This window comes from Chrysemys picta, chromosome 8 (genome assembly GCF_011386835.1).
Source record: "Chrysemys picta bellii isolate R12L10 chromosome 8, ASM1138683v2, whole genome shotgun sequence".
In the NCBI taxonomy this organism is placed as follows: Eukaryota; Metazoa; Chordata; order Testudines; family Emydidae; genus Chrysemys; species Chrysemys picta.
The window spans coordinates 36,885,457-36,906,397 of record NC_088798.1 but is presented as its reverse complement, the minus strand read 5'-3'; the positions used below and the strand labels follow the sequence as shown (position 1 = coordinate 36,906,397).

The 20,941-nt window shown below is 42.1% G+C and overlaps 1 protein-coding gene and 1 long non-coding RNA gene across 16 annotated transcripts in view; one reads left to right on the top strand and one right to left on the bottom strand.

Moving 5' to 3' along the window:
- Nucleotides 1-5,284, bottom strand: part of LOC112059893 (uncharacterized) — a 72,886-nt gene extending 67,602 nt beyond the window's left edge. The window contains exon 1 of the long non-coding RNA XR_006172280.2: nt 4,527-5,284. This is a non-coding gene — a long non-coding RNA (uncharacterized LOC112059893). The remainder of the gene's footprint in view (nt 1-4,526) is intronic.
- Nucleotides 1-20,941, top strand: part of DPYD (dihydropyrimidine dehydrogenase) — a 612,292-nt gene that overhangs the window by 16,059 nt on the left and 575,292 nt on the right. Inside the window, exon 2 of one of the 15 annotated variants that reach the window (XM_065555597.1) lies at nt 2,046-2,149. The exons of 13 other annotated variants lie outside the window; for them this stretch is intronic. The gene's annotated coding sequence lies outside the window, so the exon portion shown is untranslated. Of the gene's footprint in view, nt 1-2,045; nt 2,150-20,941 lie in introns of those variants that run through there. One more of the 15 variants, XM_065555603.1, reaches the window with a different exon arrangement.

The window sequence follows — 20,941 nt, the reverse complement described above, 5'->3', positions numbered from 1 at the left end:
ACTCTCCCACCAGCATGACCTGTTCTGTCCTTCCAATATATTTTGTACCCTGGTATTACTATGTCCCATTGATTATCCTCATTCCACCAAGTTTCTGTGATGCCCTATTATATCAATATCCTCATTTAATATGAGGCACTCTAGTTCACCCATCTTATTATTTAGACTTCTAGCATTGGTATATAAGCTGTCATAACTATAAAGGGAAGGGTAATAGCTGTCCTGTGTACAGTACTATAAATCCCTCCTGGCCAGAGACTCCAAAATCCTTTTCCCTGTAAAGGGTTAAGAAGCTCAGGTAACCTGGCTGGCATCTGACCTAAAGGACCAATAAGGGGACAAGATACTTTCAAATCTTGGGGGGGGGAAGGCTTTTGTTTGTGTTCTTTGCTTGGGATGGTGTTCGTTCTCCGGGAATGAGAGGGACCAGACATCAATCCAGGTTCTCCACATCTTTCTAAACAAGCCTCTCCTATTTCAAACTTGTAAGTAAATAGCCAGGCAAGGCGTGTTAGTTTTCCTTTGTTTTTCTCAACTTGTAAATGTACCTTTTACTAGAGTGTTTATCTTTGTTTGCTGTACTTTGAACCTGAGACTAGAGGGGAGTCCTCTGAGCTCTTTAAGTTTGATTACCCTGTAAGGTTAATTTCCATACTGATTTTACAGAGATGATTTTTACCTTTTTCTTTAATTAAAAACCTTCTTTTTAAGAACCTGATTGATTTTTCCTTGTTTTAGATCCAAAGGGGTTTTCACGGATCTTGATTCACCAGGAGTTGGTGGGAGGAAGGAGGGGGGATGGTTAATTTCTCCCTGTTGTAGATCCCAGGGGGGGGTTGGAACTGATTCACCAGGAGTTGGTGGGAGGAAGGAGGGGAATGGTTCATTTCTCCTTGTTTTAAGATCCAAGGGGTTTTGGATTTGTTTTCACCAGGGATTTGGTGAGGGTTTTTCAAGGCTTCCCAGGGAGGGAATCCATTGATGGTGGCAGCCGAACCAGAGCTAAGCTGGTAGTTAAGCTTAGAAGTTTTTCACGCAGGCCCCTACATTTGTACCCTAAAGTTCAAAGTGGGGATCTCAGTCATCTCAGTCCTGACATAAGCACTTTAAAAACTTGTCTCTTTTTAGCTGTCTCCCATTACATGATGTAATTGAATGAGACTTTTGTTCATTTGACTGTTTCTCATCAGATCCCACCTGTAATTTATCTTCCATACTTTCCTCCTTACTAGGACATCGAGAATCTCCATTAGTAGATCCTCCCCTAAGGGATGTCTCTGACCGAACGACGTGCTCCTCCTCACCTATCGGCTTTCCCCCCAGCTCTTAGCTTAAAAAATGCTCTACGACCTTTTTAATTTTAAGTGCCAGCAATGTGGTTCCATTTTGGTTTAGTTGGAGCCCATCCTTCCTATATAGGCTCCCCCTTTTCCAAAAGTTTCCCCAGTTCCTAATAAATCTGAACCCCTCCTCCCTACACCATTGTCTCATCCACGCATTGAGACCCTGCAGTTCTGCCTGTCTAACTGGACCTGCATGTGGAACTGGAAGCATTTCAGAGAATCCTACTATGGAGGTCCTGGACTTCAATCTCTTACCTAGCAGCCTACATGTGGCCTCCAGGACCTCTTTCCTGTCCTTCCCTATGTCATTGGTACCTACATTTATCACGACCACCGGCTCAGCACTACACATAAGTCTCTCTAGATGTCTCGAGAGATCCGCAACCTTTGCACCAGGCAGGCAAGTCATCATGCGGTTCTCCCGGTCGTCGCCAACTCAGCTATCTATGTTTCTAAAGATCGAATTGCCCATTACTAATACCTGTCTCTCCCTAATAACTGGATTTCCCTCCCCTGGAGATGTATCCTGAGTGTGAGAGGATACCACATCATCATCTGGAAGGAGGGTCCCAACTATGGGATCGTTTCCCTCTGCTCCAGCTGGATGTTCTCCTCAACAGCACAAAGGCTGTTAGACTGGGGGTGGGACCGATCTACTGTGTCCTGAAAATTCTCATCTATGTACCTCTCTGTTTCCCTTAGCTCCTCCAGCTCAGCCACCCTGTTCTCCAAAGGTGTCCACAGTCTCTGAGGATCAGGAGCTCCATGCATCCAATGCACACATATGCCACCTGCCCATAGGGAAGGTAATCATACATTCTGCATTGGGTGCAATAAACTGGGTAGCAGGGCCGGCTTTAGGAAGTGCGGGGCCCAATTCGAACAGTTTCGACGGGGCCCCAGCAGGGATGACTAAAAAAAAAAAGCCACTTAAAAAGAACCCTTTCATTTCTTCCATGTATTATTTACTTTCCATGACTATATACATAATAACAAAATTATATATTACAAACATTGCGTCATATATTAATTAGCTGATTTTCACTTTCATATTAGGAAAATAATTCATGTTTTGATAGTTGTACAACTGATTTTCTTCAATAATGTTTATTTTATTAAAATTTATAAAATATTTCCTTATTAATATAAAATTGTGCCCTCCTCCTCCCCCCCCCCCGTGCCTCCCGGCCCACGGAAACAAACCCTGCTTCCCCAGCGCCGCCCCGCCGAAACAGCTGTGGGCCGAAAAGGAAGGTTTGGGGAGGGGGGTGACATAGGGTGACCAGATCACAGCAGTAAAATAGGACCCGACCCCTCCCCGCTCGGCCCCACCATCACATCCCTCTTCACCCCCTAGCCTCCCGCTGGCTTGCTGTGTCCCTCCCAGTCAGTCCCCCACCCACCACTTGCCTCCTTTCACCTTCTCCCTCCCCTGCCAGAAACCCCCATGCCCGCCCCTAGAACCCCTGCTGGCTCACTGCTTGCCTCTTTGCCCACCCGCCGCTTGCCCACTCGCTCGCCGCTCGCCCCCCCCCCAAGTATAAAGCCTCATTCAAAGACACAGGGGTCACTATATTACTGCACACAGCAGTCAATCAGTGCAGTTGTAGATAAATCTCTGCATTATGCATTTTTGTATAACTTTTATATGACTTTGTATTGAACCTTGGTAATGTTATAGCTGGCCCCTAAGGTAGTATAATTAAGGTAAAAGAAAAATGTCTTTTTGCTAGAAGTAGAATAAGATCTTCCCCCCACTTTGTAATCAATTGTCCTGTTGAATGAATGAGGTGTGAATGAGGAAGGTGTGGAAGGCGGGCACTTCCAGACAGCTGCAACCCTTGGAGAGGGGCTGGGAGCCAGCCAAGGAGAGCTTTGCCCAGGGCTGAGTGGGACAGAGTTTGGGTGCAGGCTCCGGGCTGGGGCATGGTGTGGGGTGCAGGATGGGTGGAGGGGTGCAGGCTCTGGGAGGGAGTGCAGAGGGGTGGGTGCAGGCTCTGGGACAGAGTTTGGGGGCTGGAGAGGGGGTGGTGGGTGCTGGGGGGGGAGGGGACTGCCATCACATGTGGCTTCCTTCCTCCCCTGCTGCCCCTCACCATAGCCTCGGTGGGGGATGGGGCTGCCCCTTTCCCAGTGTTTGCAGGAGTGGTGGCTGGGGGGAAACCCAGTCAAACTCTGGTTTTACTCTTTCATTGATGGGTCACTTTAACCCCTTACAAACCCCTTCCCGCCTCTCTCACCCCCCTTTTCTACTGGGCTTGTTTGATCTTTTTGGTGGAGCCAGATGAAAACCACAAACCCTAGCGAGAGCAACAGGCTGGAAGACTAGACTGAACCCACCACCCACCCAGTCTAGTCCATCCCAGAGCCCAGGACTGAGGGCAAATGTCCCCCCACCCCCGGGCCACCTGCTTCCACTCCTGGCCTCTCCTAGCACCGCCAGCGATTCTGTGTGGCTGCATCGGGTGGGATTTCAACCGGATCCCCCCCCGGTAAATTCACCCCTGTTTTGCGACCACTCTGCACCAAGAATACCCTCCTTCCCTGCCCTAGAGCTGCTGGATGGCTAGAAAGCTGAGCTGGGTGTTTGATCGATCCGGAATATTATCGTGCCCCCCCCCCCCCCCCCAAAAAAAAAAAAACTTAATGTCCACACAGCTTTGGGAGGGGGGAATATTCCTCCCCCCCCAAGCCGGTCTATTTTATTGTTGCAGGGCAAATGAAGGAACCAGAGTTTAATGGAAATATTCAGCCCCTACAGTGGTCTTGCAGCAGGGGAAGCAAAGTTGATGGAAAGGGAACTGGTTTGGATAGGAGCCCCCCGTCCCCCTCCTTTGCAAAATAATTTGGGGAGGGGAATCAGATCACTCCGTGCCTCAGTTTCCCCTCTCTCGGGGGAGAAGGGAGAGATAAAAGTCTCAGCCTGCTATGTTGCAGACCTTTCGCATTCTCCCCTCTTGATGTATTTGATTTCCTCCTCCAAACCTCCCTCTCTCTCTCACCTGGAATTCACAACACTAAGTACTGGCTCGGGGCTTTCTTCCTGGGTTACATGATCCCGAGTTTAGTTTTGAAACAGACACAGGCAGGCACAAACTCACCCTCAAACAGCAACACCACCAAAAACCACAAAACCAACCCAATATTACACACCTAGGGGGAATCGCAGGGTCAAACACTCACCGACCGAAGCCCCAGCAGCTGCTAAGGTGAGTGAGGTCCACTGCAGAGATTCCTGTCTCCCACCAGACCGGAAGCCCCCTAGGTGTCTCCTCCAGGTGAGTGCCGGGGGGAGGGGAGGGGAAGGCTGCAAAGCACATGTGCCTTCTCCCCCCTCCTGACCTGCAACAGCCGCTGCTGCCTCTGCCTCAGGCCCCTGCCGGCCAGCGTCTCTCCTTTCCTAGCAGCAACAGCTGCTGCTTCCGGGAGAGCCATGGAGCTTTGCTTCAGGCAGGGACACTGCTCGATCTGCGCGGGGCCCTCTTAGGGGCAGGGCCCAATTCAGGGGAATCGGTGGAATCAGCCTAAAGCAGGCCCTGCTGGGTAGCCCCTACTCTGTTGCTGGACTTCTGCCTGCATTCTCTTTTTACTCTTGCAGCTTATTCCTTTGTTGTTGTTTTATTTTTATCAGGGGGTGGTTTGGGGCTTAAGTTTAAGGAATGTTAAATGTATGTAGTCCCCCCTCACGCTCACCCTGTAAACTCCCTCGCAAAACTCCCCTGTTAGCCGCTCCTGTTTGCTAGCTCCTCTGGTCATTTAGGAGCGGGCTTTTTAAAGCCCTGGTCTTCCTGAGTAGCCCTGCCCCCTGGTTAAGGGTTGATGGGTGCTAAAGGGCTTAGGGATCATTAAGAAGCTCTCAGCTGAGATGGAGTCTCTCTCTTTCTTATATCCACAAGGGGTTGTCTTTGTCTTACAAGTCAGGAAGGCCTCCTGGTGACTCAGTCTCCTGTGTCTCTCTGGGGTGCAGGAACAATGTTAATTTTCTGTTTCATGTGTTCAGGATTAGAATAAACCCTGCTGGTTTAGCTAGATGGCTTTGTTTATTGTTAATCTGTAAACTGAGATAAACTCACATTCCTTTGTCTAGAACAGGCCTGGTTATCACCTTGACCTAGACTGGGCTGTCTGGTCTTAAACATGTTCTAGTAATGTCATATATAGGGGATTCATAACTTCACATATAAGCTTGACACATGCATTTTACAATGAGATTAATAACCAGTGTGGTGGTAGTTTTCAAATGATACCTCAGAAGGCTAATTTTGTGCCACTATTATTGTAGTAGTGTGTAGGGTGACAGGGTGCCTGGATGACTCAGTCTTAGTATATCCTTACATAGCTAAGAAGGCTTATAAATGGGCAAGAGAGTTTTGTTTAATGAAAGGAGAGTTTTATTTGTTTGTTAGTAATCAGCCAGTTTGTAATTGTGCAAAGTAAGCAATCTTCACTAAATCCTATGAAATAAAAAAATTAAATCTTCTGCATAGAAGAAGCCATGAGCTGTATTAGACAGACACATTATGAATATCAAGAATCTTAAATCCAATTAAATCCCACTATTTCTCTGTTCACCAAAGGTTAGCCCTTGTTTCCTTTCTGGGAATGCATGGTTTAACCATTTGGTGATTAACAGAAGAAACTATTAATAGTTTAAGTTACAATTGCATTTCAATAGTCCAATAAAATAATTACAAGAGTTTTGAAATCTAATCCCTTGACAATGTTTTGTTAACTTTCTCTCACTAATCCATCTTGAAATCTTGGGGAGGTTTTCTTTGGGTTGGTTTCTTCTTGAGTCTTTTTCTGTTTCTCTGAGCTGTCATGGCAGCGTGCTTGTAGAGATGGACAGAATAAGTTGGTGAGTACTTGCTGTATTACAAGGGCAGCACAGAGTATTTGTGTGAGGGGTGCTTACTCTCAGAGATTTTATATCCTCCTGTGTCCTATTTTCTTGAAATTATAAGGGGAAAACACAGCTTTTTCAGGCTTTAAATTTAAAGTTGGTTGCTGCCGCCCTTTCATTGGCTCAGTACCCTCCTGGATTGTCATTGGGAGCATCTTCATCTTATGAATATGTAGTTTGGTAATGCATATATGCATTGGGATTCTAATTCTTTCTTGACAGTTATATTCCTCTGTCTTTGTAGTGGGAGACTTTTTAAGTTTAGTCCATTTTCAGAGATTTCTTTTTTTTTTTTTTTGTTAGAGTTAAACTGGAATTGAAATTCTGTTTTTGAAAAATCCAGTGCTTCTGTTTTTTTATATAAACAGTTCTCAAAGCAGTTATTTTTAAAGTTTTTTTAACTATTTAAGCTAAAGAAGCTGTGGATTCTTTTTAACCGTTTTTGGAGGGATGAGTGTTGTCTTCCTGAGTTTGGGTAAGGGGTTGCTTTGAGCACTGCTAGTAATTAATTAATCAATTCCCCATTATTATAAATATTCTGTATTTAAATTGCATCGTACATTAGCAATTAGTTTATTAAGGTCATTAGATTCCATTTTGATACATAAAGCATTTACATAGCAATGATATTAGGAGCTTTGTATTTATCTAACATTTGCGAGTGCTTTTCACAAAGGTGTTTCAAAACCATTTCAAAACTTTGGAAATAAAAAAGAGGCTTAAAACATTTCCAACTACATGGTTTTTCTCAGGGGTTCTAAGACAGATGCAAAGGCTTTTATTGGAAAAGAAGATGAGGTTGATACAGGCCCTCTTTACCCCAAGTTTTATGGTTTGATAAGGATCTTCAGTATTCCATCTCTTTGAAGTCCTCTTGACCAAACTGTTTACCAGTTGCAGTCTTTACAGTTAAAACTCCTATAAAATATTCTTTACAAAGCAACAGTCACAACAACTAAGTTTAAATCCATTTTTCAAAACATAGTATAAAATAAATTGGCATAGAAAGTTAAAGCAAAATAAAGTTTAAAATGCAGCTTTTCTGAATTTGTATAGCATTATTAGGGGTAATAGACATGATTTTATGACCAAGGAGAGGTTATCTTCCTGACATTTATATGTCCTTGGGCATTAAAAAGCAAATACCTACTGGGATTTCTTTAATTTGAACATTTGTAATATAACTAACTAGCTAAATATATTATTCTATTATATTTTTAAGCATCCTGGCTATAACATATTTGTAGCTGTATCAAAATATTCAGTAAAGATGCAGAGAAGTTTGTAATGATCTATCATTAAAAAAGTTAATATTTTATTAATATAATTTTTTGAATTGATATTGAGGTCTCACATTTTTGAACAACTGATTCTACTGTACATCATCTAGATCTTATACCAAATTTGTTTTTACCTTAAAATAAAAGACAATCACCATGTTGAGCAAATAACTCATTTTATTAACTATTCCAGAATATGGCCTTGATCCCGCAAACATGCCCATGTTTAAAATTAAGCATGTATGTGAGTATTTTCAGGATCAGGTCCTTTATTTCCCAGAAACATGTCATCAGAATGGTGTCTCAGACACTTGGCTGAAGCCTTGAATGATTGGTAGGATGGGAAAGTCCTTCATTTGGGGCATATTCTGTTCGTTCTCTCTCTCTCTCTCTCTCTCTCTCTCATTATTTTGTGTATGCAACTTCTGTTGACAGCCTGTAGCACCAAGTCCCTGAGCCTGGGTCACACTCGCAGGGTCTCAGAGTCCGAGGTCTACACTCAACTTTTATGGCCCCACAGCCTGTGAGCCTGGGCCAGCAGCGGCCATGCTGTACATCTTTTATCTCCGTGTAGATGTATCCCCAGAAAGTTGTATGCAGTTTAGGATTTTATCTGCACTGCAAATATAGCATTGCTAACCCAAATATTCAAAAATTGAGTTAGGCACCACAAAATCACGAGATTTAAAAAAAATACCTTTTGGGTGCTTTTCATTTTCCTTCTGGTTTCTGAGCCTTTAAAATACACTTGTCACATTTTCAAGCTTTTCTCTGCAACCAGTGAGGTCTAGAAACTACTTAAAAAAAATGATTCTCACCCAATTGCATGCCTTCAGGAGCTGGGGCTTTAAAACTGAGAATATCATGAGACTTGTGAAAACATCACAAGGGCTGGCAACACTGACAACAGGGAACCTAGTTAAGGGACAACCATGTTTTAACTTTATAACCAGATTCCTCAACACAGATGTATGTATAGACAGGGCCTTAAATCGTAAAGTACCATATTTATACAGCTGGTAGAGATCCATAAGAATGGTGAAAATCTGCACCCTGGTAGCATCTAGGCAGACCATCTGCACAGCCTTCAATAAAGCATAAAGAAAGGGGACTATGGTCTGCCTGGACCCAAGGGTGCATGGCCATCTCCCTCCTCCCCCACAAACTAGTTTACATGCATGGTGCAGTGTGCAGTATGTGCTAGCCAGAGGCACATGCTGCTCTTCAAACAGGCAGCATTTTTTATTCTCCACCCACCTGTCCTGTGCCATCTTGCCCTGTGACATGGGGCACTCAAACACAGCTGACACTTCTCTGCTTGTAACGTACCTCTGCTTAAAATGTTCATGAAGTCAGAGCTGAATTAATGATGACTGCAGACAAGCTGGATTAAATGTGCCCTGTTTGTTCTGACTATACTAACCCTTTGACAGCACAGAGTTCAAATCAAAAACTGCTTTCTCTTCCTCTCTGGTTGCCTAGCAACCTCCCTCCCCTTATTAGCATACAATTTCTATTCCTTTTTATTACATCACTGCAGTGTTATAGGCTTTGTTGCCAACCCAGCACTGCTCCCTATAAGAAATGCAGGATTTGGCCCTTTGTATGAGGTTTAGGGGAGTATGTGCTTTGGTGAAGAAATCAAACATGTAGGACTAGGAAACCTTTGGCTATGAATGTCTTGTCATAAGCTCAGCAGGTGGACTTTGTGTGGATATGCTATTCAAAGTCATTTCATTTTCAGTTGAGATCATTTGTAAACCAAGGGCACAATTCTCTTCCCATCTGCAAGGCACAGCTCTCTGCTGGTACTCTCCTGTCATTACATATGCAGAACTTCCACTTATGAAATATCTCTGGAAATCTGCTGTGCAGATCTGTGAGGAGATTTTTGCCACACATACTTATATCCAGGACAAACATGATGTTCTGACTCAGTAGGGGAAAACCAAGAAACTACCCATATCCACAAATATACAGCATCCATAGGCGGTAGTGGTGAAATAAATAAGACCCTCTGGCTCTTTCTACAAAGTAATTGGCAGTGGAAACAAAAAATAGTCACTTTTGCCTTCAGAATAGACAGATGTATATTATAACCTGGCATAAGAGGCAATTTCAGGCCTGAGTGGCAATTTTAACCTTTAATTCTTTTCTATTTTGTCAGTTTGTGTCATAACTAAAAACATGGCCTTAAACCTTTTTGTTGTTGTTGTTGACTTAAAATAGTGAATCACGTAGGAAATTCTCTCCACGGAGATATATAAACAATTCTAGATAAGCAAGCTGGGGTTAAATATCAAAGCAAGTAACTTGGGGCCTCTCTGCACTAGGGTAGAAAGTGTTTTGAAAACTTGTTACTTAATGTCTTTTAAAACATATTAGTTAAAAATGTGTTGTTAGGGCAAATTGTATTCTAATGTGTTAGCTGTTCCAGCCCTGTTCTAATCCTGTCTAAATAAACCTACTATAATTTGAGTTAATTGATAGGCTACAGATAATTCATAGATGTATTTGGTTTACCTTAGGGTTTAGCCTAGGATAAACTACAAACATTCAGCTCTCTTCTGTCCAGGTTCCATAACCAGGGCCGGCTCCAGGCACCAGCCGAGCAAGCTGGTGCTTGGGGCGGCAGCTTGTAGGAGGCGGCATTCCGCCCAATCCTAGGGCGGCACAGCCACTTTTGTTGTTGTTGTTGTTTGTTGTTGTTGTTCCACTCCAGTCGCCCTGTAGGGGGCAGCGGCGTGGAGGATGGGAGCGCCCTGCAGCAAGCCCGGCAGGGCAGTCCGCGTCCTTCCCTCCCAGCCGACCAGAGCGGTGTGGAGCCCTCCCGGCAGGGGGCACGGTGGGAGGGGCCGCGTGGCAGCGCCCCGCTGAAGCCCTGGCCACCCCCCTACTCTCTCTTCCCCCACTCCCTCCCCCTCTGGCCACTGCGATTTTTTTTTTTGCTTGGGGCGGCCAGAAAGCCAGAGACGGCCCTGTCCATAACTAGAGGACAGCCTGTGTATCAAGGGAGGTAAGGCATTGTAAATGACGTTTCAGATGTCAGGTTGGGCACTCTTCCACCACATGAGTTATTGGTTGCAACACTGCCCCACTGTCATAGCATGGAAGGAAACCACGCCAAGCTGGCACATAGTTGCGGAAACTTGGACAAGCCAGAGAGTAGATGGTAGGTCCTGATCAGGATCTACAATCAACTGGACAAGGAGGCAGGTGTAGCAACAGACTCCTGAATTTACTTATTCTGTTAGACTCTTTCCCACCACTGCTTCTACTCTGAAAGGAAAGAGTTTTCAGTTCCCTGGCATAGTAAAAGGCCAGTATTGCTCTTGTCCAAGAATGCGTGAGCTGTCATAGCAAAAGGGTGTTGAGAGATCAGCCATAGTGTCACACTCCTGATCCGCAGGAATGGGATTCCTTTCCTTTTCAGTTTCTCCATCAACTTGTATATAACACACAGCAGGGAAATTAGTCAGTAGCTTTTGGTCTGTCAATGGTTTCTTTGGCTTAGGAGCAGCTAAAAACGTTGATGGAGTGTCTAGATCAGTGGTCTCCAAACTTTTTTGATTGCGCACCCCTATCAGTAAAAAAATTTTGAGCACGCACCCCCTGCCGCGCAGGCTCTACCATTTTTGCCAAAGCAAAAAAAAAAAAAAGCTGCTTGGGGGAAGAAGAAAAAAAACAAACCTCCTCCTGCTGCACCCCCAAGGATCCTCTTGCACACTCCCTGGGGTGCACACACCCCACTTTGGAGACCACTGGTCTAGATTATCATTTACAAAGGTGTTAGGTTACTAGAATTAACTGGCAGTTAATCAGGGGCTTTTATACTGCAAACTTGAACTGAATTTTAATGTCTGTTGCCCTTTTGAGTCTCGTCCATACACAAAACTCAGTCAAGTGTGGTGGTGCTTCTGACTGGAATTGGCTAGCCCAAGAAGGGTTATACGCTAGAACTCAAGCAAGTATGACTCATCAGCTACTAACCACTTGACTGCTGCTAGTCCTCAAATGCCTTCTCACACTTCCCACCGTGTACCCAGGAAGGACAGACAGGTTCTGCCACAATTCATTCAGAAAAAAAATTCATAGAGGGCTCAGCTTACTGCAGCATTAAGGACCATGTTGCTCAACAGCAATCCCTTTGTCTGTTTAAGGAACGGTTATGTTGTGCTCTGCGGGGGAAGCCTTTCCAGTCTCCAAATAAAAGGATGAAAGCCAGAACATGACCTTGAGGATGAGGGGAAATGGACTGATAAAGACATGGAGGACTCTGGAGGGAAGAGGGAATATATTAGACATTTTCCTGTATAGTCACTGCAATTCTAGTGTCTATATTAGCATCTAGCTCATTATAAACTGCTTGGCATTGCCTTGATTATGAAGGGTATTATCCAAAACCAGATTCTATTCTGTTCTAACAATAGAAGCCAAATATGCCCTAGCCAGTCGTGCATAGCATCCATGGAAAACTCCAGAATTCATGTGCAAAAGTAGGTGGAAACATTAGACTAGATTATTAAAAGTGTTGATCTGTAATATGAGTAAAAGGAAAGTACAAAAAGAGGTTTTACACCTGAAAGTTATTATCGTTATTTAAATTGAGAAAGAATAATAACCAATTGTTTTCTAAGATGTATGCCGCATTTATGAAAAACCTTGAAGGATAAATGGATCTTTATAGCATGCTCCTTCCTCAAAGGGTTCTGTGAATAAAATAATAGTGAGAGAACTCTCAGTGGATGCTGAATGCTGCTAATTGATGAAATTATGACTTATTACACTGCAACTGAACTCTGCTTAGAAACACCATTTTCAGTATGATTTTTTAAAAATGACAGCTGAAATGTAAGAGGCTTTGTATCGAAAATGAATAGTGATAATTTCCTGATATCTTTTGAAATGAAAGATATTTCAATGACAGTAAAATTGGGAAATGCATGACTTTAAATACTGAGCTCATGGAATGTTGCCTTGGAAATAAAACAAGCCTTTGCTTTAATCCATAAGCTAATCTTGAATTGCTGAATTTATGAAGCATTTTTGTCATTTTAAGCAGTATTATTTATAATAAAACAGACAGTGTCAGCACTTCTAATGTAATATCAAATGAAATGCCAAAAGGAGGGTGTTACAGCTTTGTGTGATGGGGTGAAGCAGTCCCATTTATTGTTTAAGGTTAAAGGAAAACCCTCCTTAGAGGCAACCAATATCTGTGTCAAAGCAACTCACCTGCAGCTATTGGTTTGGTGAGAAGAGGGAAGAGTACAAAAGTTGGCATTAAATGTTTGATTTAGCACAGAGGAAATGGATCTCAGGTTTGCTGCTCTATCCTAACTCACCATTTTGAGCCTAAGTATTAACTCTTAAGATATGTTACCACTAACTGATATGAGGATCTTGGCAGAGGATCATAGGTACTGTTATTTGCATATATAGCTGTAGGTAACCTCAAGGTCTAATTTCAGCCTTAACAAATCTTTTTATTAATGGCTATGGTACAAGTACCTAAATCTTCAGTATTTTGGAGGGAGGGAGGAAGGTAATCTGCTAGCCTTAATTTAGGCACAAATGGTGGGCTCCCAGCAAAGATTCACTGGAGAGCTTTAACACTGCTATTGCTTAAATCAGGAAGAATGTGCTTCCTTTCTACAGTCCCAGAGTTTACACACGATGTGGACAAGTCTATAACAACAGCTTTTAAACTGCCACTGAAACTGGTAAGTGGTGACTTTGTTCTAGAAATTCTGACCAGCAAAATAATTCGAAAGAGAAGAAAAAGGACAGGCAACCTCTTCCAAGATGAAAAAGGTTGTTGAGACCAATCCTAAAATTCAAAGGAGAAAAGGGACTGGTCTAATCTCAATCACAAAGAAAAAGGTTAAGCCTAGAATTGCAGAGCAAGAAGAAAAAGGTGAAGCTTAGAGTTGAAGAGAAGAAAATAAGACTCAGAAGAGAAAGAAGCAGAATGTATTAGTAGAGATCCAGCTGAATATTAGGATTTTTTTTTTAAATTAATGGAGATATCCTATCTTCTAGAACTGGAAGGGACCTTGAAAGATTATTGAGTCGAGTCCAGCCCCCTGCCTTCACTAGCAGGACCAAGTACTGATTTTGCCCCAGATTCCTAAGTGGCTCCCTTAAGGATTGAACTCATAACCCTGGGTTTAGCAGGCCAATGCTCAAACCACTGAGCTATCCCTCCCCCCTCCCCGGGGGGAGAATAACCCTTTCATCAGGCTAGGAAGCTCAGATAGTCCAACAGTCCAGATTGTACCCTGGGTAATGTCACATTGGCATTTGTTTAGGATGACTTGCCTGTAATATGGCTATCCCCATTTTTGCCAGTAAATCCATTATATACCAAACTGCATCACTTCTGTCCCTCACACACACAGTCATTTATATTCATAAGGTTTATATTTTGTAATTGCTGAATATGGGGAAAATGGGAAATACCTTTTATTCCCCACATAGGCCGACTCTCTGCTCCACTGCTGATCTGTGGATGACCTCTTATGCAGAGTGTATGCTGGGATGTCACAATTTGAAGTAAAGAAATGTAGAGATTACCACTTCATGACTCTGACAAAGAGACAATGAAACAGTAAATGTAAAACTTGGCTGCGGTCCCCTGTAGTTCGGTTGTCACATTTAGCCCTTTAAAGCTGGCCTGTTCTTCTTTTTTTTAATACTCAACTAGTTGAGAATAATTTGATACATAATTACAAAGTTCAAACCCTTACTTCTTATAATGTGTTATGATTAACCAATCCCTCTCTCCGTATTTGTTTTCCTTTCCCCTCCTACCTGTGGACTCTTATTTATTTTATGATCAGGGTCTGCTGAATGCAGTATATCTTCTACAAGACATAATTGATAATGAATTATTTGTTTGGTTTGCATCATATTAAATAGATACTATTGTCATTTTTATGTTTGCACTTCAATCATAACATAAGAAAGTTTTTTCCCCAGTTTAGTCTGGGACTTTTTCATGGAACATCTGGGAGTTAGAAATTCTATGCTGATGGACATTTGACATGTTCTTGGAACAGAGTCCAAATGATTATGCAATCTGTTTTTCGAGCACTTCATGTTCAAGACCCACAGTATGCATTTTGTCACTGTGGATGGTTTGTGGATGAGGTTTATTTATTAGACGCTGGAAATCACCTTTAACAAGTTTTCAGAATGTTGCTTTGCTTGGCCAAAGTTCCACTAATTTTGCTGATGATTAAACTTAATACAGCAATAACGTCAATGCTAATTCCTCTCATGAACAAAGTCAATAGAACATTCACTTTTTGTTAACTGACTCATCTCCAAGGCAAGTTTGCTTTTGTGTTAAGCAAGCACCTGTACTTTTTTATAGAATGGGCACTTTAATTAGTGCAGTTTGGCTGTTGGGGAGGTGGGGGTCCAGGACTTACTCCCAGTGTAAAGAAAAGCAGTGCACACTGATGGTATTGGTTGAAAAATGTAATTGCCAAAACAACAGCATTTGGTTTCTGTTTAGATCTGTATTTCCTCTTGAAATACTTTTATTTTTCAGCAGTATATTATAAGATGTAAATGCACACACAAGAAAATCCTTTTTTATTGGCAGTGAACCATTCAATTAAATAACTTTACCTACGAGTTAGCGAGCAGTTACAAAGCTCTTGTGAGTTCCTTGTGCAACAGAGAAGTCATACAACTCGATGACAAGGGATTCTTGTATAGAAAAATGTGAGGGAATGGAGACAAGAAGTTTAAGTCCCATTACACAAGTATATGCTGTCAACATAGTTTCTGAGGGTTTAAATTGGTTCTTTGATTAAAAATTAAGATTACAATGTTTCACAACAGTCAAGGAATTTGGAGTTAAGGCTGCCACCTCTTTTATTCTTTTTGTGCATCATGATCTTTTTCATGATCAGAGAACAGTTGTCAATAGTTTTTTGGTAACAAGGGTGCATAGTATAAAGGGAAGATTAAATATATTTAAATGTTAAAATTACTGTGTTTTTTAAATGTATAGTTGTCAGTTCTTTAGAAATGTGAGTTAAATTGTAAATGTATTTGTAGTAGTATGAATGCACTGAAATTTAAACATTTCTTCTATTTTTAATAGATAAGTTAAATTGAATTTTTGGCAAATAGAATGAATACATAATGCCAGAATCATCTCTGGTCTATGAGAATTTTGGTTGCTTATTCCTTGGCTGAATTTGGTATATTAACCTGAATTGAATTTCCCTGTGATTTTGAATGTACAGTGAAAGCTGACATATACCATGTGAAAGCAGTTATTCAAAATGTGGTCTGGTGGCAGGGCATGGTGTCCTCAGAGGAGGGTCAGACTTTGGAACTCCGCTCTGAGGTAGAATGGGATTGAATTTGTTTAAGCAGTTTAGACTCCTGTCCTGCAAACATGCATGTGCTTAATGTTAACATGTGAATAGTCCCATTGAATTCAAAGGGAGAACTTGCATATTCAAAATAAAGCATGTGTAAGTGTTTGCTTGATACAGGCCTTATTTTGCATAGGCTCAGGTCAAAGAAGCCTTTGCTAGGATCAGCTACCTTTTTAGGTGATGTCCTACTAAATACCTCTGTTTCAAGGAATTTATCAGTACACACTCCATTGTCTTTGCCAGTAGTCTGTGTAATAGCTGCAAGACAAATATCATATTTTGTTGTTTTTCAACTCTCTTCTCTTCACTTTGCATTTATAAATCTGAGAGAATTTAAATGCAAAAAACCCAGCATTAATGCAATGTTAAGGTTGAGAAATCAAGCACTCAGTTAAGAGATTCCAAAAGTTTGTTAGGCTAACAACACTAATCAGGCCATGTTGCACATATGCTTGAATATCAGAGGGGTAGCCGTGTTAGTCTGAATCTGTAAAAAGCCACAGAGGGTCCTGTGGCACCTTTAAGACTAACAGAAGTATTGGGAGCATAAACTTTCGTGGGTAAGAACCTCACTTCTTCAGATGCAAGTAATGGAAATTTCCAGAGGCAGGTATAAATCAGTATGGAGATAACGAGGTTAGTTCAATCAGGGAGGGTGAGGTGCTGTTCAACTTACCCTCCCTGATTGAACTAACCTCGTTATCTCCATACTGATTTATACCTGCCTCTGGAAATTTCCATTACTTGCATCTGAAGAAGTGAGGTTCTTACCCACGAAAGCTTATGCTCCCAATACTTCTGTTAGTCTTAAATGTGCCACAGGATCCTCTGTTGCTATATGCTTGAATAGTAACCATCCATCTTAAATATGCTGTAAGTGGCAAAGCAGTTCAGTTACTATGTGTTATGCAACAGCATTGCAAGTTGCTGAAAAGTCCAATTCTTGAGCAACGGTCCTTATCACAGATAATGCAGATGTAAGCACAGGGCCAGAAGATGAAGCTGACGCACTATTAGTGCTTCAGGCCTGCTGCGCTTTGTTCTCTCTCAACCACCTCTCGGACTAGGGGAAGGAGGGAGGGCGGGAGGGAGGGTGGGCCGAGTGACGACATGGTGTACAGGTACAGGTACAGGGAATTAAAATCAAGAAAGGTGGCTGTGCATCAGGGAGAAACACAAACAACTGTCACACAGAATGGTCCCCCCAAAGATTAAACTGAAAACCCTGGGCTTAGCAGGCCGTTGATTTCACGGAGGAAGGGGAAGCAAATGAATACAGAACAAATCTATTTTTTATATCTTAAGCTGGCAGCCGACGGTGCAGCATGACTGATAGCCTCTGCAGTACGATGACGACAGATACCAATCGTAATATACCATCTTCTACCAAAAGGCAAGGGGCTGCTGCTGTGTAGCAATGCAGCCCCACGTCTGCCAGCCCCACGTCTGCCAGCACCCAGATCGCCCTCGGCCTCTTCTGGGTGCTTAGCAGACAATACTGGGCAATTGGCAGAAAATAGTATACTACGACTGATAGCCATCATCATCGAGACAGTAGCATGTCTGCCCAGGTGCCCATGATTGACAGCCACTGCAGTATGACGACGACGGATACCAGTCGTAATATACCATCTTCTACCAAAGGGCAAGGGGCTGGTGCAATGCAGCCCTACGGCTGCCAGCCCCACTGCTATTAGTCATGCTACACCGTCTACCGCCAAAAGGCAGTTAGCAGCTGCTGCTGTGTAGCAATGCAGTCCCACGTCTGCCGGCACCCAGAGGACATATGGTGACGGTGAGCTCAGCTGAGCTGAGCGGGCTCCATGCTTGCCATGGTATGTTGTCTGCACAGGTAACCCAGGTAAAAAGGCGTGAATCTATTGTCTGCCGTTGCTGTGACGGAGGGAGAGGGGCCTGACGACATGTACCCAGAACCTCCCGCGACACTGTTTTGCATCATCCGGGCATTGGGATCTCAACCCAGAATTCCAATGGGCGGCGGACGCTGCGGGAACTGTGGGATAGCTGTGGGATAGCTACCCATAGTGCAATGCTCCAGAAGTCGACGCTAGCCTCGGTACTGTGGACGCGGTCCGCCGACTAGAGCACTTAGAGCATTTTATGTGGGGACACACACAATCGGCTGTATACAACCGGTTTCTATAAAACCGGCTTCTATAAATTCGAACTAATTTCGTAGTGTAGACATACCCTTAGACTCTCTTTCACTCACTGGTGCGGCGTAGTGCAGCCCTCCATTATAGCCTTGCTAGCTGCATCTTCTGAGCTTCCAATGTCAATTGTTGAAAGTTTTCAAGTCCCTCCTGCAAACTCCTTGAATCTGAGCCTAGATTGGCCCAGTGGCCATCCTCAAGTTCTCCATACAGGAGATCCTTTGGAATGTGCCATTGTCCAGTCAATGCAGATGACAAGCCAACAGAGACATCTGTTTGAAAATAGTGATTAGGCTTGGCAATTTTGCAAGTACATTGGTATCAGGAACTTTGCTTTCCCACTTGATATTTAGAACATGGCAAAGACAGTGGGTGTGGAAGGTGTTTAGCTTTTTCTCATGCCTGCTGTAAGTGATCCAGGTCTTGCTACCATATGCATATATGCTGGTATTATAGTATCATGTAACCTTATTTTCTTTGTGAAAAAAAAATATATATATACACGCACACGCACAGAAACACACCAATGTATTAACTTTTAATCTACATCTTATGTTACACAACATCTTTGGTTAATGTTGTTGGGACATTCATAATTTCTGGAATTTTCCGAGTTTTGAGGACTTGATTTCAGAAGTCTGACATTAAGACGTATTTGCAGAGTATTTGGGGATCCTTCAGAATAAAAATCTCTGTATTGTTATAAGACAGTAGTATTGCCATGCAGAAGAAATCCAGTTACTTTCTAAACGTCTGGCACTATTCATAAGAATAAACCTTTTAGCATGTCAAGGGATTGGCTCTATACTGTGATAAACTATAGAGGGCTTAATGACTGAAATGTGTATAGTGTCTTTCTCTCAAGTATTCTAAATCATTATTTGCTGGGTGAAGGAGTGGCCTCACCCATCACTTCTCGGATAAAAAGTGCCAGCTCTTAAGGAATGCATAGGAAGTGAAGATTACAATATATGAATGAAATTGTAGGTAAGCAGAATGCAATTACATACCTGGAATTGTGCCCGAATATCGTAGGGCTAACACTACCTATTCTTGTGAAAAATATCATAGGCTTTTTAATGGCCACAAGTGTCCAATTTTTTAAATTTTTTTAATTTAAGATTTGGTTTCAATCAAGTGATCACAACCGCAGCATCCTCATACGTGGGAGAGGTGACCTGTCAGATGGGAAAATTCCAAAGCATTATGGCTTTCAGGGAAAAAATATAATACCTCAATGCTTTTTTAATACCAACAGGCAGGCAGTACACACACTGGAGCACTGCTATAATGTACTTACTACAAGCTACCCCATCAACAATGGGGTTCCTTGTTCTTTTTTTGGGTTTTAAAACACCACAGTCCAAATTTAGGTAGCTGCAGATGAAAAGATGTCATCTCTTCATATGTTTGGCCTTCATTAGCTAAATATATATTCGAAGTAAGGAGTGATCCTCCAAAAAGTAACCATCAGATATTCCATTAGAGGAATATTTTTTTCCTGGGCAGAAAATCTGTTTCTTAGTATAGAAATATGCAAAGCCACTACATGGACTTACCCACATTTCCTGAATTATGAAACAGTCACTGGCAAAGCAGAGCATACTGATATTTGCATGGTTTCACAGGTTGTATTTTTGAAATCCTAACTTTTCTTCCTGGATTATGACTTCTCATGGGATCAGACAGTTTCCTCATTCATCTCATAGTGAAACTTTCATTTTTATATCCATGAGAATCATGCATGGGGACTGAGGGTTGTATGTGGCTCATGGTTTCTATGTATGCTTTATTCTAGATCTGTAAATCAGTTGAGTGGTTTAGCGGATGTGTATGGTAAAATGCTATTTTAAATCTTGCAATTTTTTAAATTTGACGTTGACTAATGAAGAAGGTCTCTCTTTCCTCTCTCTCCTACAGGCATTGTAACTTCTTTTTTTATTTGTGGGGGGATGGAAGGATGGTGGAAGGGCTAAGCTGTTGAAGAGCTCTTTTCCTGCAGGGTTTTTGGGAAATTTGGGTAATTCGTACCCAGTATTGTGTGTCTTCTGATCTCCCCAAAACAAATATTCCTAATCTGAGTTCTTATTTTTTTCATTTGGGTGACTAGTACTTGATTATGAAATTAACTTCAAGTTCAAATGAAGTAGAAAATGTCAGTTTGGGGGGGAACCTCAGGTACTCGTTTCTCAGAGTATATCAATACTCATACAGTACTGAAATTAACTGTTCAGAATGCTCACTAGTTTTAGGGAAACAGTAAAATTATTCCAATTATGCTAATTGGTAAAGATATATACCTGGTAATACATTTATGTTTCTTGTTGTGAGAGATATTATAACTCTTTTTTTTAAGGAAATTGGGTAGATTAATGGAATGGGCTGGGTTAAATTGCTCTTCACATGCATTCCTTACCCTACTAGCAAATCTTATTTGATACATTTAAAGCAGTTTAGCTAAGGATGTTCGGTCAGGCAATAAGAGTAAGATGCAGTATACCATATTTGTAGGGACTAATCTAGTTAAGTATGTTTTTGTATTTATAAATAAACAAAATAACCCATAAAACCGAGTTTACTGCTTATATAAATCGTTGCGTCTCCAGTGACTTCAGTGGAGTTGTACCTTCTTAGGCCTATGATGAATTTGTCCAGTGACATTCTAGTTGTCTATAGGGTCTGAACTAGAGAGGACGCTAAAAACAATTTATTCACATTATGGATTCTTCTGTGTGCTCCACTTATACTGCTTCAGTATTGCACCATGTGATAGAAACATTACTGTCTTTGACAGCAAGTTTTTACACTCTGAGTACTCAATCTATCTTTAGTCGTTAAT